The sequence below is a fragment of the Ursus maritimus genome, unplaced genomic scaffold (assembly GCF_017311325.1).
Source record: "Ursus maritimus isolate PB19 unplaced genomic scaffold, ASM1731132v1 scaffold_1, whole genome shotgun sequence".
Classification (NCBI taxonomy): domain Eukaryota; kingdom Metazoa; phylum Chordata; class Mammalia; order Carnivora; family Ursidae; genus Ursus; species Ursus maritimus.
Genome location: NW_024423343.1, coordinates 44,862,981 through 44,884,760, shown reverse-complemented (window position 1 = coordinate 44,884,760; position 21,780 = coordinate 44,862,981).

Genomic DNA, 21,780 nt, shown 5'->3' with positions numbered 1-21,780 from the left:
ACTAAATTCACTAATGTCTTGCTAAGTCACAATAGAAACTGAAGAACTTCTCTATGGCTACATTTTTTAAAAACTCTGTTACAATAAATACGGATTTTTGTAATACTTTATATTTTATTTTTCTCAAAGCTAATTATGTAAATCAATGTACAACATTTCTTAACAATGACAATGTGATGAAATTGCATGTATATTATTATACTCCCTGGAAGTTCTACAAAATTCAAAATAATTAAAATTACTTTGATTTATTTAAGTTAATATATTTATTTTTGAAAAAATAATGAGAAGCTGAAAGTTTTGCTAATTATTACCTTCTAGTAGAAGTTATTAAAACTTCGGGGTATGGTGCTCAGCTTTCTATATTATACCTCATTTTTCAAAGAGAAAGTGACAATTATTCTTAGAATGACTTTGGTTCCTCCAAGAAGTGTTGTAAATAAACCAAAAATGTTTTCTCTTTCCTTATTAATTTTTAATTTTCATTATAAACTTCTGGAGAATGCTATAATCATTTCTATTTGTGTTTAATTACTATCAGAATATTTCCTTTTTTATGCCTAATGTAGCTGGGAACTAATTTATCAGGATCTATTCAATGAAATTCTGAAAATTAACTCTTAAAGTTTACGACTCCAACATATAATGCTTTCTTTGGGACTAGAAAAAAGTAGAATAGAGAGGCTAATTAAAAGTTAACCTGGGTGAGTCAGTAGGGTAAGCATCTGCCTTTGGCTCAGGTCGTGATCCCAGGGTTCTGAGATCCTTTCTGGGCTCCCTGCTCAGTGGGGAGACTGCTTCTTCCTCTGCTTCTGCCCCTCCCCACCCCCCATCCCACTCATGCACGCACATGGGTGCACACACACTCTCTCTCTCTATCTCAAATAAATAAAATCTTTAAAAAATAATAATAAAAATAAAAAATAAAAGAAGTTAGGGGCGCCTGGGTGGCACAGCGGTTGAGCATCTGCCTTCGGCTCGGGGCGTGATCCCGGCGTTGTGGGATCGAGCCCCACATCAGGCTCTTCCGCTGTGAGCCTGCTTCTTCCTCTCCCACTCCCCCTGCTTGTGTTCCCTCTCTCGCTGGCTGTCTCTCTCTGTCAAATAAATAAATAAAATCTTAAAAAAAAAAAAATTAAAAAAAATAAAAGAAGTTAATTTCCTGATCAACCACGATCAGTAGTGAAACAGACTTTAAACCTCACTATAACAAAGACATTGTTTCTTTGATTTACTTAACTGTGGTGAAGATTTAATATCTATGTCCTCTTTCAACTCTATTTTTCTATTTGTTAACATGTATAATGGTAGCTCTCAAGTAATTTTTTTCTGCTGTGTGGGACACAAGTTATAAGTTTCAAGGAGAAGATCCCTTCCATCTAATTTTAGCTTTACTAAATATAACAAAACCCTTTCTTCCCTACTCATAAAGCATCTGAATGTCACTGAAAGTGACATTATTGAAGGAATAATTTGAGTCCACTTAAACTTATTTGAGATATAACTTATTCAGAATTCTTAATACCTTTTTCTTTTTTTGAGAGAGAGAGAATCACTGTCAACATGCCTCACAATTGATTAGAATAAAGCTTTAAGTGAATAATTTGTAACAATATGGCACTATTTAAAGTGATATTCACTATTACATTATGAATAAAAGTGAGCCCAAATAAAGGACATCATTTTTTAAGACATGTATGAATTGTACAGATAAGATAAATAAAAAACTACATTAACACCAACTCATATATATTTTATCACATTTATCACTCAAATTCTTGTATAAAATCCCCCCAGAATTATTTCTTCATTCTCCTTATAAATTTCAAATTCCTATCAACTATGGGACATTGATATTTGATTATCACCTTCTTAGAGACAAAGATAATAAAGACATGCTGTGGTTAGAAAAAATAAGGAGCATGTAGTTAATTCAATAGAGAAAGGTAGGAAAACAAAAATGTTAGTAACTGAAGATATCAAAGTACCAAAGACATGCCACATTCTGTGACCAAATTGGTGCTTTAAATAATTCACTCCTGTTTCTCAGGAGTGCCGGAAAAAAGTTCTGCAAACTGAGTGGCTTAATGCAATAGATCTTTGTAATCTAACCGTTCTGAAGTTTAGAAATCCAAAATCATGGTGTCATCGGTAAGGCCATGCTCCCTCCAGTACTTCCAAGGACGGATCTTTCCTTGCCTCTTCCAGCTTCAGGTGGCCACAGGCATTCCTTGGCTTGTGGAAGCAGAATTCAACTCCCTGCTTCCATCTACACGTGGCTGTCTCCTCCCTATCTGAGAACATATCCTGGGTTTCCCAGAAAAAAAACCTGCAAGTAGGGCTGGAAGGGCTTTCCGCATGCCCCAACTACAGGCACTGTATAGACATTAATACCTAGCCTGCCATCTATCTCTGAAGAGAATGCAAAGTCCTAAATGAGACAGGAGAATTAAGGAGAATTCAAGTAAGGGTATGCCCTCAAAGTATTCAAACATACTAATGGCGGGGGGGGGGGCGGGGGCAAAGACAGAGAAAGACAGAAAGCTGCATATAGCTTAGAAAAGACAGAAGAAAACAATTTAAGAAAGAGGGAAAAGTAGGGGCATATGGGTGGCACAGTCGGTTAAGCATCTGACTCTTGGTATTGGCCCAAGTTGTGATCCCAGGGGTCGTGAGATCTAGCCCAGAGTCGGGCTTCACATCAGCATGGAGTCTGCTTTAGACTCTCTCTTCCTCTCTTTCTGCCCCTCCTCCCTCTCCAATAAATAAATATTTTTTTTTAAAAAAAGGAACAGGGAAAACTAAATAATAAAGAGGTAGATGATAGAGAAATATATAAATAGATAAGCTAATGTCAGGAAAACATTGTCAAGCATGAATAAATTTGGGAACTGTAACAGCCTTGAGCATTTCTTAAAGAACTAAAAATCCAAGCAATTAACAAATGAAAATAAATTATTTGAATTAGAGAATTTATAGAATTTGTGGTAAAAAGACTGACTGTGAGCATTGAATCTATTTAAATATAAGATGAAAACTAAAATCTATTACAACTAAAATGTGTCATGATTATGGCAATGGATGGTATTTAAGAAAGAAAACTACCTTTGACCTTGATACTAGGAATATGCCATTTTATATACCACCTGAATCATTGGGATGTTGAAGATGTAGAGAAGAAAATGTAACCAGCACATGACTACTAGGTTTTGTGAAGATCCATATATATTTAGATTAATGTTATTAACGTCGTTAATGGATTCCTCAACTTTTAGAGTCAACCTATGTACAATATATTGGAAAGTTAATTCTCTTATAGGTTGCAGTATAAATGTTACAATTTAGTCTGTTGTCCTTATTGGCAAGAAGAATAAGTGGAAAAGGAAGTAAAGGGATCAGAATGTCTCCCAAACCTCAGAAACACGAAATACAGAAACACAAAAGCAAGAAATACAGGCAAAAATTGATAGAAAAAGAAATAGTAGAGTAAGCATATTTAAATTTCAAGTGTAACCAATTGTTTAAAAGGCTAATAACAACTATCATGTTTGGGAGGGGGAAAGGGAGGTGAAGATGTAAATAGTTCAGTCTTTATATATTTTATTAGGAGATTACTGGGTTGTAAATTGTTAATGAATTATGGAAAAGAGTCATAAGAATTGTACTGAGGTATGGAGGCAACTGGGAAAGGAACTAAAATAAAAATTGTTTAAAAGTGTTACCCTTGGGGCGCCTGGGTGGCACAGCGGTTAAAGCGTCTGCCTTCGGCTCAGGGCGTGATCCCAGCGTTACAGGATCGAGCCCCACATCAGGCTCCTCCGCTATGAGCCTGCTTCTTCCTCTCCCACTCCCCCTGCTTGTGTTCCCTCTCTCGCTGGCTGTCTCTATCTCTGTCAAATAAATAAATAAAATCTTTAAAAAAAAAAAAAGTGTTACCCTCTGCAGCACAGTGCTGAGGTGGAGAAAGAAGAAAGAGAAAGTCATTGCTTCCTATTATAACCATTTAATCAATGTTAATCATTTATACATATTATCCTGATAATTTTAAAAGAGAATTTATCCATTTCATAGTTCAGTGACCAGTTGCAAGCCAGGGAATTTAAGGTGGGACAAAAAATTTAAGCTAACTTTTCTCTAAGCAATAGGCATATTTTGGCTTTACAGTAATATAAGAGGAATTTTACTGTTACTCTTTGAATAAAAATCTGATAAAGGGTGAGTTTCTAATGCACTTCTATTGGTGTACGGGATTCTAAATTTCTAAAATGCTCCCAAGTGGTACTAATACTATTGGTCTGGGAGCCAAACTTTAGGGAATACTATGCTAGAAAATATAGGAGATGGGGTGTCTATGTGGCTTAGTTGGTTAAGCCTTCGACTCTTGATTTCAGCTGGGATCATGATCTCAGGTGGTGAGATCAAGGCCCGTGTCAGGCTCTGAGCTGGTTGTAGAGCCTGCTTAAGAGTCTCTGTCTCCCTTTGCCTCCCCTGGGCCCTACTCTCTCTCTCTCTTTAAAAAGAAAAAAAAGAAAAAAAGGAAAATGTAGGAGGGTGTGGGTGCAAGGGACCAAGAGTAAATGTGTTCACCCCAGCAAGGAAGAGACATTCCAGTTTACACAGACAGGTATATAGATGGAAGAAGACAGAGAAACTTCAGAAGGCAAAAAGTGACATTAGAGTATTCTTACTGGATATTCTCAGTTCCCCCAATAAATAGGTGAAATATTACTTAAATATTAAAAAAAAAAAATAAATGGAGTGAGACCAAGACTTGCACACAGAGGACGTGTTTTGGAACAGCTGCCATTGGAGAAGACCATTGGGCCGTGGTTCGCAAGTTAGACTGTCCTATAAAATGCCCTGGAAATGTTTCAAAAATTCCACTGCTCAAACCACACACCAGACAAATTAATTGGAATCTCTTGGGTATGTCCCAGGTATCAACATATTTTTAGAGCTTCCAAGAATGAGAATCACTGTTAAAATGACCCCAAGTCAATGTGGCAGCTGTCAACAATTTGAGGCAGGTGGGAGTTACGATTCTCCTCCTCTAGACCCTCACTACAAGGTGGTGTGTTACCATAACAATCTCAGACGGAAATTTTCCATGGTTACAAGAAGGTGCAAAAATAGTTAAAGCCACATTAATGAAATATAGATGAAGCCTCAGCTTTCTATCCTTTTTAAGCACCCCAGCTAGCATCTTGATGAAAAGTTCAATTAAGGCAAATTTAACAAATATTTGCTGGCAAAATATGATCATCTCATATGATTCTGTCTAGTTAGATGAAGAGAAAAACAGCTAGCCAAGTTAAAGGGGACAAGTCTTCACGGAGCCTTAGCGCAAGGGTGCTAGTCCAAAGCTCTCTGCTTGCTGAGCTCCCCAGATTTTGATACGCTGTCAGTGGGTGCTTATGCGTTATTTTTGACCAATCACATGCTTCATACAACACTCATTTTACCAATGAAAATTTATTTTTACCATTCCTTATGTTAACTAACAAATTCTCTAGTGCAGACTTAAATAACAGTAATTGGATGCCTTGCTAGACTGGTGGCTGAAGTGTGGGCCTTTGATTAAAATCTTTCAAATGCTAATTACCCACAGTTGAATTGAAAACAACTGATTCTGGTAATTAAAATTTAAATAACACTTTCTAAAATATTAATATTAGCAAACATCATCCTGTCCCTATCTATGTGAGAGTGGGGGCTATTTGGGATTATTTGGTTGTTACGACCACATAACTGATGGGTACTTAGAGAATGGGGGCCAGAGTTGCTACAGACACAGCAAGACACAGAGTAGTTTCTTAGAAAAATTAATTGGATTGAGTTCTGCACAATTTCAAATTACCTGCCAGATAGTCCAGTAAATGGATATCTTATTTCTATATATTTGAGCCCAGACTTCATCTCTGCTTTCCATAAAAACATAACATATTTCTGCAACTTCTTAATTTTCCCGCAGTGAAAGTAACATGTGAGTCAGGGGCAATACTTGCTTTGTTCAAACCTCTATCAAGAATTTCTTGTAATGACAAAAAATGATGTCACCAATGGTTGAGTCACCAATCCAACACATATGTATCACCCTGCATTTGTGACTGTTGGCGATCACAGTGATATTAAACATTAGTGGGAAAATCTGGCCATTTCAGTATGCCTGTCAGTATAAGTTGTCACGGTCTTTTATAAAACAAAATGCATTTAGTTGTATTATAACTTTCTTTTTATTTCTCTTTTATGTCACAGCTATGTTTCATTTATGTTACGGTCTTCCGATTTTTAAAAATTCTATATGTAAGTTGGTAATACTATTTATGAATCTCATTTCATAATACTAAAGAGAGAGTTAAAAATACTAAGTCATTGTGCTACACTATAGATAATGTAACAGTTTTTGAACAGAGCTGTAGAATAAAGTTGTACACACAGTGAGAACTCAACAGAAAATAGAGAGCATGCTTTCAAAATGGCCTTAATCACATTGTTTTGTGATTTTTTTCCATCAATGCTCATTAGTTGATCTATAAGCATAATGGTTCCTGAAGATTACGGCAGGAAAAAAGGGATGAGAATCATTTTGTCTAAGCACTTTAACTCATCTAGCAAGATGAAAAGCATGTTAGATGTAATGCATGTATGGATAATCACAGGGAGCAGTAAAGATTTTGTTCTCTGTCAAAGCAAAAATTGTACAAGACAAAGTTAAACAGGTAAGGAAGAATGTATTCAAGGCTGTTGCAGTAGAAGAGAGAGAAGAGAATGCAGTATGAACTCAACTCCATTTAAACAAGAGACCAGGAGAGTTTTTGAAAAGCTGGGGTAGAGTATCGTGGTCATTTGTGTATGTTAATTGGCCTTACCCGGAGGAAAAGTGTGCCCCTCTCATATGTTCATGACAGGAGGTAGTTTTATAACTTACAGCAAGATACCCACCTCAGTTAGGCCTCTACCTCCCATAGAAACTAGGAAATAGGGATGCTACATCCCTTGATGTTTACATTTCAAAGAGATAGCAACCAGGTTCTTGAGAAGAATATTCCTGGGTTGTGAAACTTTAGGGAGAAAGAAATAATATACAATTGCAGGTTTCTAAACAAAATGCTCTAGGAAAAGGGAGGTCCATGCCTAGAGTCAGAAAGGAGCCCATCTAAAGTTTAGTCAAGCTGAGGGAGACATTAAGGCCATCTGGGTCACCTGCAGATTAACCACTCCAAGAACCATTAAGCTTATTCCAGTGATACTGCAGTTAGCTCCAAGGTATTTAGAACTCTTTTGGATGAGGCCACGGCTACATTTTGAATCATTGATTTAGGTTTCTTGGTCTAACTCCTCTACTTACTAAAATTTTGTGAATAAGACAAAGACCAGTTTCCACAAAGGTTCTATCAGCTGTAAAGATAATACTACAGCTGATAATAATGTACACACGGATGATAAGTTCAGCTATGCCTATTAAAAATTGTTATTGTGCTATATTTATATCTTAACACACAGGGTGAGTATTACACTTATTGGTATGCAAGTATTGCCCCAAATGCTATAATTTTATCATGATTTACCCTGTTAACATCAACAATATAAATAATTTTTTAGATGACTGAGCAATAACATCAATTTCCCTTTATAAAATTAAGCTTCAAGAGAGAGCATGCACATTTTATATACTCTTTAAAGCTGTTATATTTCTTCTATACTTCCATTTAAAATAGATTTTTAATATAATACTTTATTGGTAGACCACTGAGAATTTACTTCAGAAAGGTGCATTGCATTTTTAAAGTACAAAAAAATACAAAAAGAAAACAGAAAAACCTCTCATTATTATCTCCACTTGAAAATATCTGTTTATGAAAGGCATGAAGTTGAACAAAAAGTTTTCTTATGAAACTATTGGGCAAGGATTCATTTATCCCTAAGGATAGAGATACTTGTATCTGTGTAGACCTGGCTTTATAATAGGTGTAATATTTCTAAATTTGCCAATAAGTTCCATTAGTTTTCCCCAGGTATATCCCCAGACACCAATAGTAAGCATTTGAAAAGGAACCGTTATGTTTTTCTTCCTCCCTCTCTTTCTTATTACTTATGTGCATCATCTGTGCTTCATATTTGTCCCTACGCACTTGGTTTAAACACAGTTCTTATAATACAGCATTTGGGAGCCAGGGTGTATTTTCTGAGTCAAGGAACAAAACAAAACAAAAAAAATTGAAATGTGCACTTTTCCCTTCCAAATTCTTGTTGCTAATCTTTCTTATTTAGCCTCTTGAGTAGACGTAACTCTGTAGGTTGCAATGCACTCTAGAGCCTGATACAAATTAAAAATTATAAAGAACATAAATAAGGTGATAATGTTTACATTACAAGTGAATGTTAAGTTATGAAAAGCAAAATCACCCAGTGCATTTGCAATTGAATTTGATCATTCTTTATTTTTTTAATTTTTTTTAAAGATTTTATTTTTATTTATTTATTTGACAGAGAGAGCGAGAGAGCACAAGCAGGGGGAACAGCAGAGGGAGAGGGAGAAAAAGGCTCCCCGCTGAGCAGGGAGCCCGATGGGGGGCTCGATCCCAGAGCCCTGGGATCATGACCTGAGCCGAAGACGGACGCTTAACCATCTGAGCCACCCAGGTGCCCCTGATCATTCTTTAAAATTCAATTGATGGGGCACCTGGCTGGCTTAGTTGGTTAAGCATCTGACTCCGCTCAGGTCGTGACCTCAGGGTAGGGTAGTGAGACTGAGCCCCAGGTCCGGCTCCACACTCAGCATAGAGTCTGCTTGAGATTCTCTCCCTCTCCATCTGTTCCCACCACCCCACTGCTTGGCACATGTGTGTGCTCTTTCTCTCTCTCTTTCTCTCTCTCTCTCTCTCTCTCTCTCAAATAAATAAATAAATAAAATCTTTTTTAAAAATTTCAATTTATTTATCCTCAACTTCTCAGGAATAATGAAACAAACATCGTGTAAAGTGCGGCTGGCCACCTGTGTGGGTAATGGAGGTCTGAATAGCTGTGAGGGAATGAAAGTGGCTCTTGCCTAACTCTGAGGCGACCCATTGGAATGGCCGAAGCAGTAGGTTTATTTACAGGCCGGCGGACATGGATCTGAACCCCAGACATATCATCTCTTGGTGGGGATCTACGTATTTGTTTCATATTGGAAACAAAGAATGACTGTTAGTCTCTTGTCTACATTCAAACATTAGGATGTGATTGTTTTTAAACTGTTCTTCCCCGTAATGTTATTTTCATCAGGAGTTTGCATTACTTAACCATCTTTATTCTTTTACAATCATTTGATAAGTCTGTCTCTCTCTTTTTAAGTTTCTTATATTCTTCTTTAGTTTTATAGTTCACGCTAAAAAAGGAGTAGTGTACATAAAACTCGTCAGTCAGAAATGCATGATCCACTGGGCCACCTTGAAACATATGGTTTAGTGGCAACTACGTGGTTCTGATGTCTCCCTTGACCCAAATCTTTTTCTCCATAAAACCGTCCAAAGATTCTACCTGTAGGAAAACAGATGGCTTTTTCCTTCCCTCTGTTTTGTTTTTTTTTTCTATTTTCCAATTTTTCCATATGTAATTGTCTCAAGTCAGCAGCTTCATTGTGTTTAGATGCCACTAAGCCAGGGGTAATAATAGAATCATATTAACATTAAAAAAAAAAAAAAACCCGTTTCTTCTTTGTTTTGATTCTCTCCTCTCTGCAAGAACTCCAGCTCCCCTAAATTCCTCCCTGATAGTTTTCATTTTCTTTGGGATAGTGTCTTTTAAGTGCTTACTGAATATTGATCTTGGTTGTCTCCTGCTGCATCGGTGGGTTTTGACACCGTTGCTGTATTTCCACGTGGTATGTAGTGCCAGAGCCATCAAGACTTACACCAAAGGCATTACCATTCATGTCGAAGGCACCGAGACCTGATGCCCAGTTCTTAACCTAAGTGTCAGCCGGAATGGACATTGTGCACTGTACCTTCAGTCCAAACATTGCTCCTCTGCTTTAAAAGACACCAGAGGTGTTTTCAGCATCTGTTGTAAAGTATAAAAGCCACTAGAGTTTTTCTTTCATTGCAACTTTCTCTCCTTGGACTGTAGACGTAAGTCCGTGGATGTGGGGCACAGGATAATCTCATGAGAGCCTACAGCATTACCTCAAATCAGTCTTCTGATACTGAGGCAGTGCCTTTAAAGCAAACTTGTACTTCTTCACTCTTGTATTTTAAGCTGATTTTTTTCTCCAAGTAATTTCTTTGTTCTCGAGTAGATAGACGTCCAGGGAGATTAATTTTCCTAGTGCCACTTACCCCAACACAGGCCCTTCCACAATAGGTTTAATAAAGAGCCGGGTCCAAGTTCTATTCCGAGCTGCTTTGGGGTTTGTATAGCACCTTTCAGTGAAAGGACTTCTTAAGCTCCATATAGTACGGTGGTTTTTTGTTGGTTGGCTCGCTTCATTTCATTTGGTTTTCCCACAGGTAGACGTAATAGTAGTTAACAGAGGAAAAAAAAACAGTAGTTATTTCCTGATCACTGGGAGTTCTTGGTCTGAGGTAGACTAAAGGGAATACCGGGTTCCCTGTGGTGCACTGGAAACAGAAAAGACTAAAGAAGCTCAGCCTCAGGGAAGCAAGAGACACGTCTCCCAAGGGGCCACTAGCAAATTCAACAGCTTAACCCCCAAACAGCAAAGATAATTTACGTTCACGCTGTAGGGCTTTATTTCATATTTCAATTATATCTGTAAGTGTGATCAATTCTATACTTAATTACCATCTTTTTCATTTTCTTATATTGTTAGATATGAACATAATGTACGAGTTGGCATAAATAATGAGAATTGTTAGATTTAGTGAGTTACATAAACTGTTTTAAGTTAGCAATAGGAAAAAGCTTTGCTTCGTGGATAAATACATCATGGATCCGATCAAATTAGTTACATGGAACTGATCGCATATTACTCCGTTAGGCAGCAGGTGAAGGCCATTCTGTGTACCAAAATTTCAAAACTATCCTACCAATTATGAAAGAAAAAAATTAGCCTAATGGGTGATTTTGTGGAAGGACAACTTACTTTTCAGTGAGCATATTCTGCAGCTTTCAACAGGTACTCTCCTTCACATTTTGAAAGTAGTCATTCATGAAAGAAAAAGTAATAATTATTACATATATATAATTATTACATATATATATATTTCATTTATTTTATACACACGTACACACATACATGCTGGGTGACCTTTAACTTGGGCCCCATCAGTAGGAATTGCTTTGGTAAAGCTGTGTGTCCTTCACATGTTTGTCACTGCAGCACTAAACATCACTGAGGAGTATGGCCTTTTATTTTGCCAGCTATTCCTAACTGGCAGAATTGTTCATCATTTCCATTGCTGATATGTTAATAATACATAGCGATTCTAAAAATTAGACACTTTTCAACATCAGCATATTTGCAACATTGAAATGAGAATTCTTGTGCTTGGCTTCCCTGCTAAGAGTCTCTGATACTTGGGTCAAGGCTTTATTTAGTACCTCAGTGTTTCATATATGTTTGTTTTACGTCTGCGCGGTATTGTGAGCCTCAAATTATAGAGCAAATGGAAAAGTGTTTTAAAGCTGTAAACTACTAGGTGGTGAATCGATGATACCACTGCAATTATTTCTGTCCTGTATATTTCATTGAAGTGTATGTTTCTAACTTCAAAGTTTAGGGAACTGTAAGGCATTTTGGAATGCAATACTTCGAACTTACTGCTTATCAAGTGTTATATAAGTGGAGAATATCATTGTAACTTCCATTATTTTGCAAGTATTTTGAAGAGCAGCTTCACTGAAGGGATCTTTTAAGACATATTTTAGGTATTATTAGACTGACGATAACTTCAGCACTCTGTGAATCTTAGAAAAATGACAAAATTATTCTTTTTCATTGAAAGATATTATATTTGGGGATCTCTTTGGCTAATTCCTGATAAAAGATCCCCCAACATTATGTATATATTATCATATCATAGATCATAGTATCATATATATTATCATATATATCAGACTCATAGAAACAGACTGGAAAGATGGTTACGAGGGACTGAAAGGTGAGGGAAATGGGGGGATATAGGGCCAAAGGGTTCAGACTTCCAGGTATAAGATGAATAATTTCTGAGGATCTAATGTACAGCATGGTGACTATGGTTTGTATTGTATGCTTGAAAGTTGGTTTAATATTCTCATCAAAATAACAACAGGAATAAAATAGTAATTATATGAGGCGAAGGATGTGTTAACTAACCTTATTGTGGTAAACATTTTATAATATATACATGTATCAAATCGTCACATTGTACACCTTAAATTTACACAATGTTATAGGTCAATTATATCTCAATGAAGCTGGAAAAAAAAAAATTCCCAAATAAGGTAACATTCTGCTCTACTAGGGGTTAGGATTTCAACATGTCTTTTGGGGGGGGGAGTGGGGACACAATTCAACCCATAACATCTACATTATTATTGAAATTATATATGGCAAGATAATGGTAACAAAGGTGGTAAATCCTAAGTCTATGAATTTGCAATAAATTAAATGCTAATGAATATATTTATAACTCATAATTTCCTTTTTTTAATATTTATTTATTTGAAGGGGGTTAGGACAGAGGGAGAGGGACAGAGGGAATTAAGCAGACTCTGTGCTGAGCACAGAGCCTGACCTCGAGATCTCACAACCTTGAGATCATGACCTGAGCTGAAATCAAGTCAGACACTTAACCCACTGAGCCCATCCAGGTGCTCCTCATAATTTCTTATAAGGAACTGAACTGTGCCATTCCATAAGCTGGAACTTTTAATGCAATTGTTATTGGAATTGTATCATCTTATGGAATTAATTTGAAAGAATTGACATCTTTATGCTATTAAATATCCCATTCATGAACACAGTATTACTTTTATACACTCAAATATTATTTTTATGTTTTTGAATTAATATTATCTTTCACAATGGTCTTGGTCATTCTTGTTTGATTAATTTCTAGAAAATTTGTACTTCCACTGATGTAAATTGGTAGTGAAGCCTTTAAATTTATAGAAATTAATAACGTGTGCCCATAAACACCTCTTACTCCCCACACATACACATGTACATACACACACATCGACATATTTTGAAGACGTTACAGACTATATTATGACAGGGGTGGGAATTGGAGTAAGGGTGGATATTAAGGAACAAATAATAAAAGAAGAAAATGACTTTGCATGGCTTTTAATGTTGGTTTGCCAGTAAATGAAGAGGGTGATTAATTGAGCCTTCTGCACTAAAGGGAAAATAATTTAATTGCTAAATCAGTTGTCTCTTTATGCTTTTGACAACTTTGAGATGCAAGGGAAATTTTTACATCCAATGTGGTAACAAATATAGTGAGAGAATAAGTTTCCTCTGACTAATTAGTCACATTGCGATAGTCTTTTAAGATGATACCATCAAAGAATAATAGCAGCTCTACAACTGAAAAGAAAAAATGTTCTTTGTTGAAGGAGCAGGAGGAGAAAATGGAAAAAAGATTTTCCTACTTTGGCTTTGCTATGCTCACTAGGGGGTCTTCTTAGTTTCAAGTCACATTCAGACCCGTCTGGTCACACTTAATAGCAGTCTAGTCAGAATAGTTTAGGTCAGAAACCACACCTTCCAGAAAGGCAGCACCAGCCCTTTCCATGGGAGTTGACCTCACATGGTCTCTGCAGCAGTCCATCAACAAGCTCTCTCTTTTTGTCCCCAGATGATAGCACAGGTGGAAGGGAGAGGCCTTCTCATGAGGTAGACGTGGAGGCTGCTTTGGCTTCAAAGCCTAAGGAGCCGATGCCTCTTGTAGTATCTCCAATGGCACAGCTTCCAGATTGTTCACAAGCAATAGGCCCAGTTTCAGAAATCATTGTAATTGGATCAGTGTCAGATGACATAATCTCTTAACAGATTACCAAGGGAAACAAAAATAGAGCGTATATTCTAACACATGGAGGAGAAAATATTTGACAATCCTTCAAAGGACAGTACAAAGTAAAAAAAAAAAGAAGAAAAAGAAGAAAAAAACAAGCAGCAAATGTTGCATTCAGCCTGAGGGTAAGATTTCTAATTTGCTCTGTTCTCCTTCTTCCTTCTTAGTACCCTCTCTTCTTATTGAGCCTTCACCTTTAAGTCTTAGGTCCTATTTACCCACATCAGACCATGAGAGTCATCATGCTTCCCCCAGTTTGGCAGCAATCACCTTAATGATAACTATGAGAACTGATGTAATTAAGTCTCACTACATAAAGCAATCTAATAATTAACTAAAGACGTAAGAGGAATCTACTGGAAGTTCATTTGAATAACTCTTTACGCTGAAAAAGAAATACCATACAGTTTAACTCAGTCCTGCTGTGTTCATCCTTGAATCAGAGCATGGCTCTCTCAATACTTTCATATTTCCCAAAAGCCAGCGTGCTCCTCAATTCCCACTTCACTGTCAGCCCTCTCTCAGTGTCCCCTAGATCTGATATTATCGTTGATTGCTCTCCTCCCTGCATTCTCTGCCTTTACTCGGTCACCACACCGTTCATTCATACCTCACATATTCTTGCATTTCCTCCCTTTCTTTTCCAATCTCTCATTTCTCATTAGCAAAAGCTAATGTACAGATTGTTTTCAGTCTCAAGAAAAAATGTGGCGTGAAGAAGGCTTCTGGCCCGTGATGTGGGCATTTTAAAAGGGGAAGGAGAGAATCACTCCAGTTTGATCCTGTGGAAAAAACAAACTGCCAATTGCTGACTTTCAATGAGGTGCTGAAGTTCCGGTCACTGTGTTCCCTCTGTGCTGTCCTTCAGCCTTGGGGTCAGCAAAACGGGCACTCTGGGATTCTTTGCAGAACCAAAAGGGTAAATTACAATAAATCATTGATATTCTGTTTCCTGTCTTACATTGTGACCCCTTTAAGAGAATGTTAGTGTAGCTTAGGGATGAGACTCTGGCACTCAAACTCATGACCACTATAGTATCAATAAGGCCTTACAAATGATGCCGTCTCTGTAGTTTGGGAAAGATAATTAACTAATGTTAGAGCGGGACCTTGCATCTTATGAGTCATCTACATACTATAATATTTTATCTGGGGGCTTGGATTCTTCAGTGGTGAATTAGGTATGAATTATTATTGAAAATAAGAGAAATAGAGGGTGCCTGGGTGGCTCAGTCGGTTAAGCGTCTACCTTCAGCTCCCATCGCCACCCCAGGACCCTGGGATCAAGCCCCATATTGGGCTCCCTGATCAGCGGGGAGCCTGTTTTCTCCCTCTCTCTCTGCCGGCTGCTCCGCCTGCTTGTGCGGTCTCTCTCTCTCTCTTTCTCTGTCAAATAAATAAAAAATATTTAAAAAAATTATTTTAAACAAAAAAAAGAAAATAAGAAAAATAAGAAAGAAAAAGTTCTTCTTGAAACTTAACACTAAAAGCCCAGCCTAGGTTATGCTCATGGGTGTACATGATTTCACTCATGGATGAACACGATTTTTAAGCTTCTGAATTATAGATCATTGTTAATTTGTAATATGCTTATTCTTAGAAGAAAAGCAAAATGGGGCACCTGGGTGGCTCAGTTGATTAAGCTTCTGCCTTCAGTTCAGGTCTTGATTCCAGGGGCCTGGGATGGAGCCCCCATTGAGTCCTGCAGCAGGCTCCCTCTCCCTCTGCCTGCCACTCCCTCTGCTTGTGCGCTCGCTCTCTCTCTCTGTCAAATAAAAAAATAAAATCTTAAAAAAAAAATAGCAAAAGAAGATGGTAGAAGTCAAATAACTATTTATTAATTTTTCTATTAAAAGAGTAAGATTTTGCCCCCAGAAATAATGTGCTGTCTTTAACTCTTTAGTGAACTCTTCAGGTTATTTTCCTTGATTGTTTTCTGTTGGTATTAAGAGCTTAAGTTACTTCATTTCATTTATATTTTCCATTAATATATTCAGTCAACACCCTTTAAACTATAGAAATTCAGCTCCATTTGTTCAGTAATTTTTCTAACTTGCCATCTCCATTTCTTTGTGTTGCATTTTTCCCCCAAAGCTGATAATTTTTCTCTTCTTATATAAAGCAACTTTTATTTGCTGATTCTTCTGTTCCTAGAGCAGTTAATTTTCTATTCATAAGGTTTCTCACTATGTTTTTTAGTAACCATTTATTTTTTCCATAAATCTTGCAGTCTGTTGCTTTGCTTTTTAAAAATCTTCTAAAAAATATTATAATGGGGGTGCCTGGGTGGCTTAGTTGGTTAAGTGTCTGACTCTTAATCTCAGCTCAGCTCTTGATCTCAGGGTCGTGAGTTCAAGCCCTGCATTGAAGCCTACTTAAAACAAAATGAATTAAATAAAATAAAAAATATTATAATAAAAATTGATAATCTCTATGCACAAAAACTAAAAAAATAAGCAGTTAAGAGGTTTACTTTGCTAGGAACTCAGAGACCTCCATTTTTGTACTGAAGAGTGCTATATAATAAATTCATTTTATAAAATCATGACTTCACAGAAAATGCAATGCATTTCCACATGTTCCAGTAACCCTGGATGCCTTTGGCCCAGCAGAGGTAGTAACAGGTTCTGCTTGGATTCATTCTGGAAAACAACAAGGCAGAGATCACAATTCTTCCACTCACAGCAAGCGTCTCCCTATGGGACCAATACATGCTGATGCTACAGATGTTAGTGGACAGCGAGTGAGCATTTATGTGCAGAGATCCCAGAGAATGGCCTTGGACTTGCCATTCTTGGTGTTCAACCCTGTGATGTTCAGAGCACAGGATGGAAGACTAGCCAGCGGGAAGGCCGCTCTCTCAGCAACCAGGAAATGACTAGAGAAAACTTATTTTATGAAAACTGCCACAATTTTTTTTTTTTTAAGAATAAATGTAAGCACCCACCTGATATTCTGGGCCCTCGGAAAACAATGAAGCTCTGTTTACAGCATCAAGTTGGGTTCGCTTGCTGTTTATCCTTGAATTGAATTTTTAAAGCATAGATATCATCTGGAAAACATCCCTTCATTTTAAGGAAAAACAAAAGAGAAACCCGGGGAGTTTAATTTATCAGCTCCAGATTACCCAGCTAGTTGGAGTCAGAATAGAAATAGAAATAGAGCAGACTTCCTGACTCTAAGCTCTTTCCGTTCCATGTTACTCTCTAAAAATGGGAAAATGGGGTTAATTTTGCTCTAGATTGAATCACTGTCTTTGTGAAGGGCAAATCCCTGACCAACAACTTAAAATGGATCCTGGGTCCTCATTATGTTGACCCAAGAGATAATAAACTCATACTGGTCATAGTTACCCTCTTTCCCCTGTTTTGAACAGCTCATGTAGTCATTACCCCCATGACATCTGATTCTCTGTTTCTCTGTAACTTCATTTAAAAAAATCCTCCTTTGCGCCTACAACAAAATCTTGCAGTCCCTTGAACACACCACACCAGGCATGATCATACCTCACGGTTTTTGCACTTTATCTCCTCTAAGTGGGTAATATTATTCCTCCAGATACTTGGATGGCTCACTTCCTCACTACCTTCAAGTTTTTGCACAAATGTCACCTTATCTATGAGGACTTTCTTAATCACACTATATAAAGTAGGCCCACCCCAACTCTAAGATTCCTTATCTCTCTTCTGTGCTTTGTTTTTCTCCATAGCCCTTATCTTATTTGATATACTGTTTTACATATTTATTTGTTAATTGTCCTATCCACTAGAAATATAACTTCTTTGACGGAAGACTTTTGCTCATTATATATATTGCTATGTGCCCAGAACGTAGAACAGTGCCTGATACAGTATGTGCTCAATAAACATTTATTGAATGAATGAATTAATACACAATGCTTTTCCCCCAGATACACATTTCTCCATTTTCCTTCACTGCTCAACATATACCACCACTATTTTTCATTTAGGACTTTAAGGCCTTCCAACAATAAAGAAATAGAAAAAACTTGAGATTAGCTGAACCACTATGGAGTAATTACATCAGCAAAAAGACAACAATGTATTAGGTCTTTGTTGGATATGTATACATTATAGGAAATGAAACAGAGATGTCAAATGTAGTTTCTCTCTACCTTGCTCCCAATGGCATAAAGTTAGATCTTTTCTCAGAACTCCCTTAAGTTAAATAAACATCCATCTTGCCATTTATTATACCATGCTTTATATGTTTTTAAATGTTGGTCTCTGCAACCTGAATATGAGTTTCTTAAGGTCAAAGATGGTGCTACATTTTTGTTTCTCTCGGGATAGTGACTTATACATAGGAGATACTAGTAAATGTTTGCTTAGTTGACTGAGTTGAACATTACAGTGAACGTAGGACAAGAACTCCATAAAGCCTTGTATCTCTAGAGTTTCAGTGCTTGGAGGAATGTCTGCAAAAAGGAGGAGGCCAATAAATGTGGAATTAATAAAATAATAAGGAAACAGAGTCGAAAAAAGACAAAAATATAGAGTAACCAGAAGATTGGCAAGTGATCCATGCCAAAAATGAGGGAAAAAAAATAAAGCCTTAGACAGAAACAGAGAGGCTTATCCAGAAAAGACTAAAAAAATAGATACATTATTATCTCCTCCTGTAATTTTTTATGGACTTGCTACATTTATAACAATCCACATCTCATCATTAATGGTCTTCCCCTTGTCACTGTCTACCATGCAATTCTGCCCAAAAGGTTTCACTCTTCTTTATTCATAGAAAAAATATACCATGAGCCAAAACATACTCCAAACCTTATTTGAACTATTTAATCCCTAAACACTCTCACTGAGATTTTACTTTACAATTAACTCCAAAGGGCCCCAATTCCCTATGTTATTATTAATATTTCAAGCAACAATATCAATACTCTTGCTTCAAATAATATTCACCTAAAAGAATTTTCCATGAAATTTTTAAGCTAAACACTCTTAATTTATTGAAAATGTCATAATAATTAATTTTTATCAAATTCCCTCTGAATAGAAGCTTCAGGTCTCACAGATCTATCGTTTAAAAACATTAACAAATATCTATAGAGTGACCCTTGGAAATCCATTATTCTATCAGGTACTTGTTAACCACAGCAAAGGAAGTGTGTATAGGCTCTGAAATAAGGACTTATCTGAGAACCCAAATCCTATAAACCCAGCTAAATTAACTTTACTCAAACCAATTTGATCAGGGAATCATCTGGCATCAGAGGCATTTGCCTCTACTAGCAAAAATAGTATCCTAGACTGTTGTTGGGTTTAACCAAAAACAGCAGTAGGATACAAAGGAGAGTATCAACAATGAATATCCTGGTGCTTCTAAAGGAATATATGCTGACTTTATTTGAGCTGTTATATGTATAATCGTAAAATAGCACTGACCAATAAGAAATCAATGGCAAACTCAAAATCATTTAATAAGTACACATACAACTTGGGTGTTAGGAGGTTTTTTGTTTGGGTATATATATATATATATATGTTGTATGTGTACTTATATATATATCATATATATCAATAGCAAGTCACTATTATTTCCCAAAAGAGCTAAAGAAATAGGCACAGCATAGCTAAGGTAGAACTTTTGCACACAACGCATTTATAGTTTAAAAAGTTACGTTGATGCACTTAAGTTAGAAAAACTTCAAGCTTTGAGAAATTAATATATGTTTAATGGATAACAGAGAAAGAAAAAAAAATGTTTGAGGCAATGAGAACAATATAATCATAATTAAAAACTACTGGAATATATAGAGGGAAACAGAAAACTTTCCAGAAATACCTTCATCACATAAAGCTCTTTTCTTCATTAGGTCACTTATTTCTTTTATTTACAAAACTACTCAGTAAAATACATGTGGGGTGTTTAAAATCCCCAACTCTTGTATCTCTATTCAAAATCCTTAATTACTCAATCCTCCTTATGCACATCTTTTGATTATAGTAGTTTACAGTCTTTCTTAGTTATGAGTTAATAATAAAATTATTTTTTTCACTCAGTAAACTATTTTTAAATTATGAGTCTTTTTTTTGTTCCTATAACCTTTCAGTTTCATGAATGTAGTAAAGAAATAAGCAAGTTCTTTAAGCAGTTTTAAAACACACCTTTTTACAGAGGGAAGAATATTTACTTACAAACTTCGTTAAAGAAAAACATTTTCATATGCTAAGAGATTCTCTCCACTGGACATAGAGGTAAAATAACCAAAAAAGGAAAATAGACTTTTGTTCAAGGATTGATAGTTGTTTGAAAAGCTTATTGTACCTCCTTGGTTATCTTACCTATTTCAAAGGAACATAATCTGCCCCTTAAAAAAAATATTGTATGTTCCACACAGAGTCCAAAGCTCAAATCCTGTGGGGTGGCTGATGCTTCTCCTTGAGAACTAAGGAGTCTATTCTCCTGTACAGCAAGATTATCGTTCCCTTAGGAGCTTAATTATCCTGATTTGCCCATCTATTGAGACTCCTGTGTTTCTGCACTAAGAAGGGGTTCTAGAAAGTAATTCAGTTTACTGCACAATTGACAAAGGATATTTTTGGATTTTTCATAACAATCTCTTCATTAATTTCTCCTTGAAAACCTGTTTGCTAGTCTCCTCATGCCCAAGACCAATAAAAGCTCTGCTTACACTGAAATGTCAGTGTCACGTAATATTTCAAAGTCAGCTGTTTTTTCCATGCCTCACATCTCCTTAATCCTGTTTGTGTGCCCCACTGATAATTTCCTTCACTACATATACTTTAGAGTTTGCCCTCTTCTCTTCTCTGACTTTTCCAAGTCTTATCTTTTCTAAAAACATTTTCTAGTCTCTCTGGAAACCACATTCCATGTTTACTAAGCTCTCTTCTGAACTCAAAACTTTTCACAAAATCCTCCCTTTGTCTCCACTCTTTGGCCTCAACTAAAACATACATCTTCCCTTGGAATGATCCTTACACTGGAGCCCTTTCTGGAGAAGCTATTCCTACATTCCACATTCCATAAGCCATTTGGCAGTATGAATCACTACTTCATTCCCTAGTGCTACCATTAACCTACATCCTTATCAGGCTCGTAAGGTCACTGGAAACTTCTCGCCTGAGAAATGAAATTTCTGTAACCCTAAATTCCAGCATTATTCTCCAATGTTGACTGTTTAAGACCTCAATACCATTGAACTGAGCTTTCATTCCCTTAAACCATCTACATTTGCAGCCCTATCTTCTTTCTCATCAGTACCCAGAACCACTTGAGTTCATCTTTATTCTTTTATAACTTCCTGGTAACATTCTCTCTGTTCTCTGAACATGCCAAGTTTATTCTCACCACTGTGTTTTTGTGCAAGTCATCTCAGCTGCAAGTGGCAGAAAAAAAGAAAGTCTATTAAGCAATAGAACATATAATGGTTTATATAAATGGAAGTCAGAGGGAGATCAAATTTGAGGAGTGTTCAATCCAAAGGTAAACACTGTAATCAAGTTCATGAATTCTATACACCTTTTTATTCAATCATCCTTCATGCTAGCGCCATTCTAAATCTAGTCCTTATATTCCAAGGACATCTGCCAGTTGGAATCATGATGAGATGCTTTCTCATTAACATCCAGAATTGGATTTTCATCACCCTCCAGGAGAGCTATAAACTCCCTTTCTAGAAACTTTTATTAAGCCCTCTTTTCATTCATTCCATTACACAGAATCATATACCTGTTCTTAAGTCAATAACTGTAGCATGGCAGATGGTATTACTTTGATCAGC